At 41.3% G+C, this 12,948-nt stretch overlaps 1 long non-coding RNA gene across 1 annotated transcript in view; it reads left to right on the top strand.

Moving 5' to 3' along the window:
• The first annotated feature begins 338 nt into the window (after positions 1-338).
• The window catches only part of LOC149462788 (uncharacterized), a 139,396-nt gene continuing 126,786 nt past the window's right edge, over positions 339-12,948 (top strand). The window contains exon 1 of the long non-coding RNA XR_016312591.1: positions 339-545. This is a non-coding gene — a long non-coding RNA (uncharacterized LOC149462788). The remainder of the gene's footprint in view (positions 546-12,948) is intronic.

The raw sequence follows: 12,948 nt of genomic DNA, 5'->3' as shown, positions 1-12,948 counted from the left end.
CAATAATAATGTCTATATTTACAAATTGTCTGTATAACAATTCAATTTTATTTAAACTACAAAAGACCAAAAATATTATTAAAAGCATTTTAAAGCATTTATCTAGATTTCCAAAGACATACATAATAACTGTTCACCACAGCTCAGCTTTTGGATTCTGAATTGGTTAAATCTTGGATAGCTGTCATCCACATTTTTACGTGTATCAAAAATTGTTATTTGTATTTTTACCACATACAAAGCAAAGCCATGCGATTCCTATATTTTCTATGCTGGTCACATACATGCAATCACACTATACCTAAAAAACGAGGAAGATGTGTATTCTATAGATTAGTCATGACTATTCCTTGATTGTGCTTGGGTGTTGCATCTAGGTGACTCATATCCTCAGTCCTCCTGTACTTGGTGGCTGAATGCTTCATGTGCACTGTCATGTTTAAGGCACTGGATTGTACTGTCTATTCTATGTCTTGGAGTTGATACATCAAAGGGAATTTGCACAGAAGTACCATCTGCTTGTACTCCGGCACAGGATCTATATGGTAAGTTCATTGTTTGCTTATTCTTTCTGATCACTAACACTTATATATTAGGAATCAGGTTGGTCCTAAAAAAATATTCTGTGTCTTGTTGCTCTTGATAACCCTGTGTGTATGTCTATCTTTTGGAATAGACAATCGAGAAAGTGATACAAAAACTAAAAACTGACTTTTGCGGTCAATGCAATGTTTTACCATATACAGTACAACAGAGAAATCTGGGTTATAAGCCACACCATGCCCTAGGATAAAACAACCCATCTTCTGCACTGCTATGCATTAAACATGCAAATCCCACCTGCAAACTGTTTTCCCCGTATCACCCAAGCTTTAATGAGTAATTAGGCCCCTCCCTCTTGTATGACATCATACTTATGGAAAGCATGGTCTATGATGCAATGCAGGTGATGAAAATCTATTTGAAGCATAAAAGAAACTTAATTGCATTCATTTGTTGATTGATGTAATATAATTGTTTTTATTCACTATCAAGCTTTTAGAATAAATTAAGGGAAAAAGTAATAACCTTTAGAGCAGGTGAAATTTTCTATCATATTTTCATAATAAAAGAAGGCAAATTTGAATAACCTACAGAGTAAGTAAAGATTCACTATCAAGCTTTTATAATAAAAGAAGGCAAAGCTAAATAACCTATAGAGCAGGTGGACCTTTTCTAATACAATAAAGCAAAGTTTTATGAACTATAGAGCAGGTGAAAATTCACCATCAAGCTTTTATAATAAAATAAAGCAATTTTAATAATAACCTATAGCAACCAATAAGTATTCACGTGACTTTGGAAATCTGCAATCTAATTGGTTGGTATAGGTTACTGCATGCATTATGTCATCACCCTTTGTACTGCCTTATTAAAGAAGCCTATATGAACCTGGCACAGTCTGCGTCCCTGAGAAGAATATAGCTGAAAGGCATATTGTAATAATTGTCTAGCAATTAGATGAAATGGGTGTCCTCGGAGTGCAATTCTTTGTTGCTCACATAAAATAAAAACAGATTAAGGGCAGAGAAAATCCATCAATTTAGTCTATATTGATGAATAGTCGGTGCACATGCTACTTTCCCTACTGTATATCTGCCTTTAATGTGCCAAGCAGCTACCATATGGGCTGGGCTTCGCCGTCTAACTACTAAATTACAAACCTTCTTTTGACTGTGAATTGAATAGGCAAAGATGTCGGTTATTGCTTCCCTCCTGTGGTCACACTACAAGTGCACCTGCAGCAAGAAGCCAGCATAATCCCATGAAAGGCACCACATGCTCCTATTGTTCTGCAAAGCAGAATGCTAACCTTGGCTCTGCTTCCCCAACTCCCATCCCTGCCTAGAGATTACAGAGATAAGAAGCCCTCTCATATGCATATTAGTTACTTACACACACGCTTTTTTTTAGGCACTCATCCATAGTTGGATTTTTTTTTTCCGGCATTCGTTAAAATCCCGTCCTCATGCAGAATTTTTGCAGCATGGATGCCTTGTGATAGGGTCCCTTTTATTTTTCAACTACTGTGACAGTCGCTGCAGATTCCCCTTGTGATATTATGCGTCTCCTCTGAAATCTCACTTGCGACTGGACTGTAATCTGTTATTAAAATCTTCTCGGATTGTTCGCCTGCGTAAAAGGAGGCATGGCCGGGACAATGCCATTTTTGTGACCATTTTATGCAGAAAGAGGTATTCAACTTGACCGTTTTCTTCACCCCCTCTAGGCAGGCTCGAATTAGAAGCCACACTGAAGTGTGCAAAGTGGATTTGAGCGCTGAAAAAAAAAATGATGGTGTCTGGAAGCAATGAACTGGGCAATCCATTAAAGAAGACAGCTGTTCAGCTAGCAGAGGTTTCTTGTCTTCCAGTATGTAATGTGACAGCTGAGCTGGGGATCAGACTGGGTACTTGCCTACAGCTCCTGCTGTCACAGGCCCTCCATCCCCTGGATTGGAAAGAGGGAGCAAAGCGCACACACTCGACTGTTAGCTCAATTAACTGTTCACTTCCTTGATATCTCTCACTGGTGGGCAACCAACCCATGACGATAAAAGTGTGCCGAGTTATTTGTTATTTTAGTGTCACTGTAATTTTATTGTGTAAAGTTCATATAAATGATCTGTAATAGATAAGTATCTTCATATGGATAATGCACATTTATATTGTACCTAAACCCACCCCCAAGGAAAAATATATACAGTATATATACAATATATAGATATATATATCAGGGGCGGACTGACAACTCATGGGGCCCCCAGGCAATAGGGGATCATGGGGCCCCTGTGTCCTCTCCCAAACCCAAAAAAGCCTATGAAAAAGCCATTGAAAGGTACCAGGGGCATCTCATGGGGCCCCCTACTGAGGCCCCAGGCCCTCAGGCAGTGCCCGAGAGTTCAAATGGTCAGTTTGCCCCTGATATATATATATATATATATATATATATATATATATATATATATATACACATACAGTTGTGCTCAAAAATTTGCATACCCTGGCAGATATCTTAAAACTTTGGTATTGATGTTGAAAATATGACTGATCATGTAAAAAAAACCCAGTCTTTTATATAAGGATAGTGATCATATGAACCATTTATTATCACATAGTTGTTTGGCTCCTTTTTAAATCATAATGATAATAGAAATCACCCAAATGGCCCAGATCAAAAGTTTCCATTCCCTGGAATGTTTGGCTTTGGTACAGACACACAAGGTGACACACACGGGTTAAAATGACAACTAAAGGTTAATTTCCCACATCTGTGGCTTTATAAATTGCAATTAGTGTCTGTGTATAAATAGTCAATGCGTTTGTTAGCTCTCACATGGATGCACTGAGCAAGCCAGATACTGAGCCATGGGGAGCAGAAATGAACTGTCAAAAGACCTGCATACCAAGATAATGGAACTTTATAAAGATGGAAAAGAATATAAAAAGATATTCAAAGCCTTGAATATGGAAGTCAGTACTGTTCATTCACTTATTAAGAAGTGAAAAATTCAAGATCTCTTGATACCAAGCCAAGGTCAGGTAGACCAAGAATGATTGCAGCCACAACTGCCAGAAGAATTGTTTGGGATACAAAGAAAACCCCACAGGCAACTATAGGAGAAGTGCAGGCTGCTCTGGTTGCTTTGAACGTGCACAGTATGACAATACATGAACAAAAATGAGCTGCATGGTTGAATGGCCAGAAAGAAGCCGTTACTGCATCTGTGCCACAAAAACACCTTGATATTCCTCACCGGTCTTTTGTGTGGCATTGGCACAGTAAAGGCTTTCTTTTGGCAACTCGCCATGCAGCTCATTTTTGTTCAAGTATCGTTGTATTGTGCAGTGTTTATTTGTTCAACCAGCAGGTTGTGCAGAAAAAAAAAGACAGATCCCCGCATCCACACAAACGTTGTGTGATGCGGGGTTCCCCTCTGCCAGCCTATTGTATTTTGAGAAGGGGGACTCCCCCTCCCATTCATAATACACAGATCAGCACTTGCAGTCTATGGCAAACTGAATGTTAGTTTTTCAGCCTGATCATGCCACAGAAGCTTCATACACTTTCTGTCTTAGAATGGTTACACTCCATATTCCACTGTATCTATGGAGGAGCAGCATAGCCAGCCTTGGACTACAGCATTGTCAGCCTGTGGAGAGGGTGGTGTCAGATGGACCAGTAGATTTAGATTCAGACTCAACATAAGTAAGTAACAAGTGAGTGAGTAATAAATTAAAGCTGAACTCTAGCTAACAATTTTAGGCAGCTGCAGAAACTATTATTATAATACAGGATTTATATAGCACCAACAGTTTGCTCAGCGCTTTACAATATAACGGGAGACAATACAGCAATGATACAGTTCAATACAAGAGGGTTAGGAGGGCCTGATCCTGGGAGCTTACAATCTAAGAGACAGGTTTTTTTTCCTTTCGTAATAAAGGTTTTATTTATATGCATAAAAGCTGATCATTGCAGACACCGCTGTGAGTGGTAAATGACTTTTGACTTTTGTTGGACAGCTTGGTCCGTTAAAGTGGTTGTAAAGGCTAAAGTTTTTTTTTAAACTTAATGCATTCTATGCAGCCCCCCCCCCCCCCTTTGTTATACTTACATGAGCACAGTGGCTGAATGGTTAGCACTTCTGCCTGGCAGTACTAGGGTCGTTGGCTCGAATCCCAACCACGGCACCACCTGCCTGGAGTTTGCATGTTCTTCCTGTGCCTGCGTGGGTTTCCTCTGGGTACTCTGGTTTCCTCCCACACTCCAAAGACATGCTGGTAGGTGAATTGGCTCCTGTCTAAATTGGCCCTAGTATGTGTATGTATGAATGTGAGTTAGGGACCTTAGATTGTACACCCCTTGAGGGCAGGGACTGATGTGAATGTACAATATATATGTAAAAGCGCTGCGTTAATTGACAGCGCTATATAAGTACCTGTAATAAATAAATAAAATTTTGATCCAGCAAAGTGCTTGAGAGTCACGACTCTCCCAGGGGTCTCTCTCCTCATTGGTTTACACAGCATTGGGAGCCATTGGCTCCCACTGCTGTCATTCACAGTCTGTGAGCCAATGAGGAGAGAGTGGGGGGTGGGGCTGAGTCGTGCTCTGTGTGTGAGTGGACAATGTCCATTCACAGGAGTGCGGCTCAAGAGAGAGGCTTGCTGTTGAGACACTCAGCAGAGAGAAAGAGCCAGGACCCCCCAAAAAAAGAGGAAAGGGGCTGCTCTGTTTAACCACTTCAGCTCCAGAAGATTAGAAGATTTTACCCCCTTCATGACAAAGCTATTTTTTCCTATTCAAAACTGCTCTACTTTACCTGGTAATTGCGCAGTCATGCAATGCTGTACCATTAATAATTTTGTTTCACACAAATACAGCTTTCTTTTGGTAGTATTTTATCACCGCTGGGTTTTTTATTTTTTGTGATATAAATGAAAAAAAACAAAAGTTTTGAAAATAAAAACATTAATTTTTATTTTCTGTTATAAAACATATCTAATAAAAAACTAAATTTCTTCATAAATTTTAGCCAAAATGTATTCTGCTACATGTCTTTGATAAAACATCCTGATAAGTGTTTACTGATTGGTTTGTGTGAAAGTTATAGCACCCAGGACTATGACATGTATACTGGATTTTTTTTATACTACTAATGGAGGCGATTGTTGACTTATAATGGGACTGCAGGAGTGTGGTGGGAAATCTGACACTTACTGTCACTGACATCACCAGTGACATTAATACAGTGATCAGTGATAATACCTAACACTGTGGCTGTACTATTGACACTGGCTAGGACGGGGTTAACATCTAGGGCGATCAGGGTTTAAATGTGTGCCTTACTATGTGTAACATGTGTAAAGTGTGCTGCTTTTACTAAGAGATCTAACAGTTCTCATCCCTGCTTTGCACAATGCAAACCACATAAAGTGGTTAAAACTATTGCACGAAGCAGGTGAGTATAACATGTTTTTTTGTTTGTAATTACAACCTTTAGGATCACTTTAAGGCAGTGTTTCTCAACTCCAGTCCTCATGGACCCCCAACAGGTCATGTTTTCAGGATTTCCCTCAGATGAAACAGCTGTGGTAATTACTAAGGCAGTGAAACCGATCAAATCACCTGTGCAAAATAATGGAAATCCTGAAAACATGACCTGTTGGGGGTCCATGAGGACTGGAGTTGAGAAACACTGCTTTAAGAAAAGTTAAAAAAAAAAAAACAGACGTCAGCTGGCCATAAACTGATTTTGGCTGGTTTAGCAGGTCAAAACTTCTGTTAAAGATTGTTGGAAAATTTCCCAGTGATCAGCCAATTAGCTGCAGCCCCGGAAAAGCATAGACTGACAAGGGCGGGTGCAAGAATGCAATGTCCTGGTGAGGGTGGGGGGGGGGGGTAGGGGATCCCTGCATCCATCGTATTTTATTTTCATTCTGTCCATTCATTTCATTCTGAAAAAAAAATGTGTATGGCAAGTCTAAAAAAGAAAACAAATGCAACCACCACATCTAAGGCTAGGTTCATACAGCTTGCGTTTGACCCGTTTCTGCATTGCGTTTTGCGATGCGTTTTTACCGTGTTTTTAATGTGTTTTGCAGGGGGGGTTTAATTGTTTTAATTATTCTTGTTCCTGGCAGATTTAAAACACAAAATGCACAAAAAACGCACTACATGCTTTTCTGCGGTGCTTCCATTGAGGTCTATAGAACCAAGTTTTTGCATTAAAAAAAGTTCCTGACCCTTTACAAAAAACGCACCAGATGAAAACGCTGAGATGTGAACGTGTCGCATAGGAAATCATGTTAAATGGACTGTAGTGCGCAAAACGCTTAGGTGTGAACCTAGGGTAATGATTGGTAAGCAGCACTATAATACAATTTTTGTTTTTAGTCCTCATGCACACGGGACGTTTTTACAGTGGCTGTTTTTGGCTTTTTACGTTTTTTTCTACAGCCAGTAAACCTCCCAGCATGTTATCCTATGTGTCCATGCACACATAGACTGTAATCAGCATTTTTTGGCAGGGCGTTTTTTGGCTGGAAAAAAAAACCCCAGATCTAGCGTGGTTCTAGAGGAGTTTTTTAGCTGTAAAAATGCTCTGATGCTGAAAAACGTGGTAAAACACTGCAAACTGGCATTTGTTGGACTTTTTTTGACTGGAAAATTTTTTTTTGGTTAAAAAATGCAAACGCGGAGAAACGCGGGGAAATGCAGCGAATCGTGGCAAAATGCCGCTACATGCTAATGCAAAAACGCTAAAAAAAGCTGAAAAACACAGGTTTTTAACGTGACTTTACACAGCTAATGTTACCAGTGTTATCAAAATGTCCCATGTGCATGAGGACTCAGGTTTACATAAGCTTTAAATCTGATCTTACTATATATTTGTTCAGAATAGCCATATCAACCAATCTGTTTTTAGCATCTCTACAGTATATAGGAAAATGAATCTCCTAGATTGTAAGCTCCAAGGAGCAGGGCTCCCTCTTGTATTGAACTGTATTGTTGCTGTATTGTCTCCTTGTAAAGTGCTGAGCAAACTGTTGGCGCTATATAAGTCCTGTATAATAATAATAATATTAGTGAATCAGTTAATAAATCCATCATTCTGATTGCCTGCTAAGGGTGATAATTCTGGTTTGCTCTCATTTATTCTCCTTCCTCCAATTTTTAGGAATCTATCCCTTGGCTCTAATGTATTTCTTTATGCTGTTCAAGTCTTGGAATATTAAGTTGACTACACCAATAGAATTTGAGTTTGAAAGTTTGTACACAAAATTTGCTCATCAGAGCATTCACTCTTGCTAATTTCATTTTAAAGCCCTTAAATTTTGTTCAAACATGGAATGGAATAATGTAAACAATAATATGCAGCGCTGATAGTCAATAAAAGATAACTGATAAGTAATGCAGTAAATAATGGTGAGTATCAATCAGTCAGTGACAAATAAAGTTGGTGGTGAAAACACATCAAATTCCAGTCCTGTGATAGTGCTCCCTGTGCATATGATACAAATGCGCACTAACCAGAAGCGTATTTGAAATACGCGATGTATGTAAATCTCATGAAGATCCCTCTTCTCTGCTCAAGGACTGGACTGGAACTTATGGAGAAGTACTGCCCTCATAGGATGGAACTGGATCCGATGTGCCAGAGGTCCCCTTTAAGGGATGAGCGGGTGAAAGTTCCTGGATTACAGGTAATCCCCCTCTCTGGGTCTGGTGGATGGATCGCAGCAGGGCTCTAGAAATATTAAAGCTCCTCAAGGGAGACCAAGGAAAGTATCCATAGTGTAGTAATTAAAGTACTCGTTTATTAGGTAGCCAAAACAAATATTAAATGGGTAAAATCAGCATGTAAAGTGCAGCAGCATAGATAGGTGCAAGTGACTGACCCTCCAGAATCCAAGATGGCCGCCGGGCTTCCACGTGGCACCGGCAACGTGATGTCACAACATCCTAGACTCCACCTGGCGTGTTTCGTGCGCACACACTTCTTCAGAGGTAGAGACAAAGGTACGCCATGATCGTGTAGTTGTCCTTATATACACAAAACGGCGCATGCGCACTTAGTTGGCGCCATTTTGCCGAAGTCAAGAGTGGCATGAATAGGTCAGTACGCTTGTGCGACGCCATTTTACCATGGGTATTGTGACAATGCTGGGCGTCGTGATTGATGATGGAACCTTTTTTTTTTGCTTTTTTAACAAAAAATAAAGGACTTGTCAAAAACGTTTTTCGTATTTTGCTTAATAAAGGATTTTTTCAAAAGTGTGTCATGCTATTTTTTTCAAAATTTAACCCTTTAGTGAATGGGTAGGGGTACAAGTAACCCTTACTTATTCACAAGGGGGGGCAGCATCCTGAACACCCACTAAACCATCGGGCCAGGGTTGTGGGGAAGAGGCTCTTGTCCCCATTGGCATAGGGACACTTTACCAATGCCAAGGGCACGTGGCCTGGTAAGCCACAGGGAGGGGGGGCACTCATTTGTCTCCCCCCCCCCCCTTTCCTGGCCTTCCAGGCCTGTGCTTGGATCACGAGTCTGAAAGGAATTTAGGGGGGACCCCACACCTTTTCCCCATTTTTGGGGGGTGGGGTTCCCCTTAAAGTCATACCAGGCCTAAAGGGTTGGGTATTGATATGGGCATAACTACGCTGTTTTTTTTTAAAATGTCAGTCCTGTCAATCCTTCTATAAATTGTACAGATGTGCAACTTTGCAGGTAGTTTAAGGAGACCTCCCACCCCCCGCCAGGCATATTTAAGGGGATCTTTCTTTTTTTTTTTTCTTTTACTTTAAGCAATGAAAAATGACTGCCCCTTTAAAATTGGTAATTTTTAAAATTTAGTTTCGCTGATTTATGTCCCTCAGAGCAGTACCCGAGTCCCCATACCCCTTTTATAATCAATAACTTGCATATAAGCCTTCAAAATGGGCACGTTTGAATTTACAAGTTCAAGTCCCATAGACTTGCATTAAGTTCAAAGCTTGCGGTCAAACATTCATTAGGTTCGAATGTTCAACCGCGAACTGAACCGAACCGAACAGGGGGGTGTTCAGCCCATCACTAATCCATATATTCAGCAAAGAGACAGCCCAAACCAGAAAAGAGACATCTAGGCAGCTGTCATCTAGCTTCCGCTGCCGCCTCAGCTCTCCCAGCTTTGCCCCCTGGTCCTGATATAAGGAGGCTCTGATCTCTTGGGGGGGGTCTAAAATGGGGGTGCTGCTGACTACTGATCTAATGGTTGGTCCACAACCATTAGATCAGCAGTCAGCAATCCCCAATAGAGACCCCCATTAGCTCACAGTCCCTTTATATCAGTGCCCCCACTTCCTTAGAAACCTCCAGCGATCATAGACACCCTCCCTTAAACCCCCCTGCCCTTTTTAAGACCTCTAAGTTGCCTCACCATCAGGACTTGGGAGCCGCTGCAAGCAAAAAAGTGTGAGAGCCGAAGTTGAGGGGGCAGAGCTGAGCTCTAGGGCTATTTTCCTCACAATATGAAGCGTGGTAAGTGATGGCTGCATTATAATCAGCTTATCAACCAATCATCGAGGCGGTGTGGAGAGAGGCACTGGGTGGGGGAGCCAGAGAACTGAATGTAGAAGCGGCTGACAAGAATCCTCAAAGGTCAGAGGAGAATTGGCAGACTGGTTGCGGCAATATTCAGATGGTAGGGTCAGAATGTGGAGTAAACAACATGAAAGCATAGATCCATCCTGCCTTGTATCAATGGTTCAGGCTGGTTTTGGTGGTGTAATGGTGTGGGGGATATTTTCTTGGCACTAGCAAGGTGTACCTGATAAAGTGGCCAGAGAGGGTACATTCCATGGTTCACAGAACATAGGAAGAACACTTTACACATCAGATCTCCAGAATGGTACAGCAATTAAATTAAACTGTGCAGGAATATTAGTAATACTTTTCATTCTTGAAATAGTCTATAGTCTCACAACTGAAAACCATGATGCCAGGAAATGCCAAAAACAGCCGCTTTAAAAATGTCAAGTGTGCAGGAGGGCTGGATCCAGGGGCGGACTGACCATTTGGAAACTCGGGCACTGTCCGAGGGCCTGGGGTCAGTAGGGGGCCCCATGAGATGCCCCTGGTACCTTTTTATAGGCTTTTTTGAGTTTGGGCAAGGACACAGGGGCCCCATGATCCCCTATTGCCGGGGGGCCCCATGAGTTGTCAGTCCACCCAAGGGGCGGACTGACCATTTGAACACTCGGGCACTGCCCGAAGGCCTGGGGTCAGTAGGGGGCCCCATGAGATGCCCCTGGTACCTTTCATTGGCTTTTTCATAGGCTTTTTTGGGTGTGGGTAAGGACACGGGGGCCCCATGATCCCCTATTGCCCGGGGGCCCCATGAGTTGTCAGTCCGCCCCTGGTCCACCCCTGCATGATGAACATCTCTTGGGCATCTACTGGTAGCAAAAATGCAATCTTAGGGTACTGCACAGCTTGAAGGGGTCAGTCAGATTCTTTACTCACAAATCATAGGACAGCTGCCTCCTTCCAGCTTCCACATTTCAGTTAGTGAGACTCTCCTTTACAGACTTGATCCCCAGGTGCAGGAATCCTGCATTCAACTTCAAGGTGTTCCAGGTCTCTAGCCCAGCCAGAGCTGAGGTCCAGTGGAACAGTAACTAAGTCCAAAAGAGAAGGGCTCCAGGAGCAATCGACCCCCTTAAGCTCACAGAGCCCCCCACGAGAGGGATAGACAGTCTCCTCAAGGCTCCAAGCCATTTACCCCCTTCCATAATACCTTCTGGGCACTCCTTCCTAGGGATTGGCCAGGGCATAGTTAATATTAGAATTTTCCCACTCTAAGTTCTGGAAGCTTCTTTCAGAGGCAGGGGCAAACAAACTCCCAGCCTGTGAAACCACGAGCAGACCAAAGCAAATGATCAGTGTTCCTCTAATTACAGAGTGAGCCAAAAAACTAAATTTACCTATGGTCCTATAGTAGGTGGGTGCCACAGAGCTTTTCAATATTTATATTTACTCTTAGAAGCTCAGTTCCCCTTTAAGCAGTGTCTTGGCAGCCTACCATGCTACGAATGTCTAAAGAAAACACAGGAAGAGGGTAGAGAGCGAAGGGTTCAGACCACAGTTGGGTGACTTCACAGCTTTAATTGTGGCCTTTGAGGCTAATTTACTCCACAGTGTCTGCTGCAGCTGAGGTCTGCAAAGGTGTATTTTAAAGATTATTTACTGCTTAAGAACATATAAATATTTAAATATCCATAGCCTGGCCACAGTGCTACATTCAGGTTTTAAACTGAACAAAGCCTGAGTTGTTTTTCACCTGATAAAGGCTACAGTTCGCCGCATAATTTTCCAGCCAGATACATCAGGAAATGTTATATAACCCCCCTTTTTTAGGATAAAATGTTGAAAAACAAAAGTTTCACTATATACATACTGTACCTTGTGTACATATCCACTTTAGATCCGGAAGATTTTACCCCCTTCATGACCTGGGCACTTTTTGCTATTTGGCACTGGGCTACTTTAATTGGAATTTGTGCGGTCACGCAACACAGTATGCTAATTACATTTATATCATTTTTTCACACAAATAGAGCCTTGTTTTGGTGGTATTTGATCACCATTAGTTTTTTTTTGTTTGTAAATTTTGAAAAACCCACCAATATTTTTTACTTTCTGCTATAAAACATATCCAATAGAAAATAAAAAAAAAATCTAATTTCTTCATTCATTTTGACCAAAATGTGTTCTGCTTATGTCTTCGTAAAAAAAAATCTTAATAAGTGTATATTGATTAGTTTGTGTGAAAGTTATAGCGTCTACAAACAAAAGTATTTATACTGGAATTTTTATATATTTACTTTTTGTATACTAGTAATGGCAGTGATCAGCAACTTATAGCAGGACTGTGATAGTGTGGTGGGCAATCTGACACTAAGGGGTTTATTTACTAAAGCTGGAGAGTCCAAAATCAGACTCCCTTCTGCATAGAAACCAATCAGCTTCTAACCTCAGCTTGTTCAATGAAGCTTTGGCAATGAAACCTGGAAGCTGATTGGTTTCTATGCAGAAGGGAGTCTGATTTTGCACTCTCCAGCTTTAGTAAATAGACCCCTAACTGACGCTGGGTGGGAACTGACTAACTGACACTGACATCTCCAGTGACACTAATACAGTGATCAGTGATAATACTATAGATTGTCACTGTAATAATGACACTGGCTGGGAAGGGCTCAACATCTAGGAGCAATCAAAGGGTTAACTGTGTGCCTAACAATGTGTAATGTGTACTGCTTTTACTAAGCAATGCGATGGTTTTATCTCCCTGCTTTGTAGGGAGAAAAAAAAAAGCCACATCGATGCTTTCCGTGCAGAGTCTTGTGTTGTTAGTAAACACA

This window comes from Staurois parvus, unplaced genomic scaffold, assembly GCF_062004578.1.
Source record: "Staurois parvus isolate SC_StPar_1 unplaced genomic scaffold, SC_StPar_1.0 ptg000168l, whole genome shotgun sequence".
NCBI lineage: Eukaryota > Metazoa > Chordata > Amphibia > Anura > Ranidae > Staurois > Staurois parvus.
The sequence above is the reverse complement of the archived record's forward strand: the minus strand, read 5'-3'. Positions and strand labels throughout refer to the sequence as shown.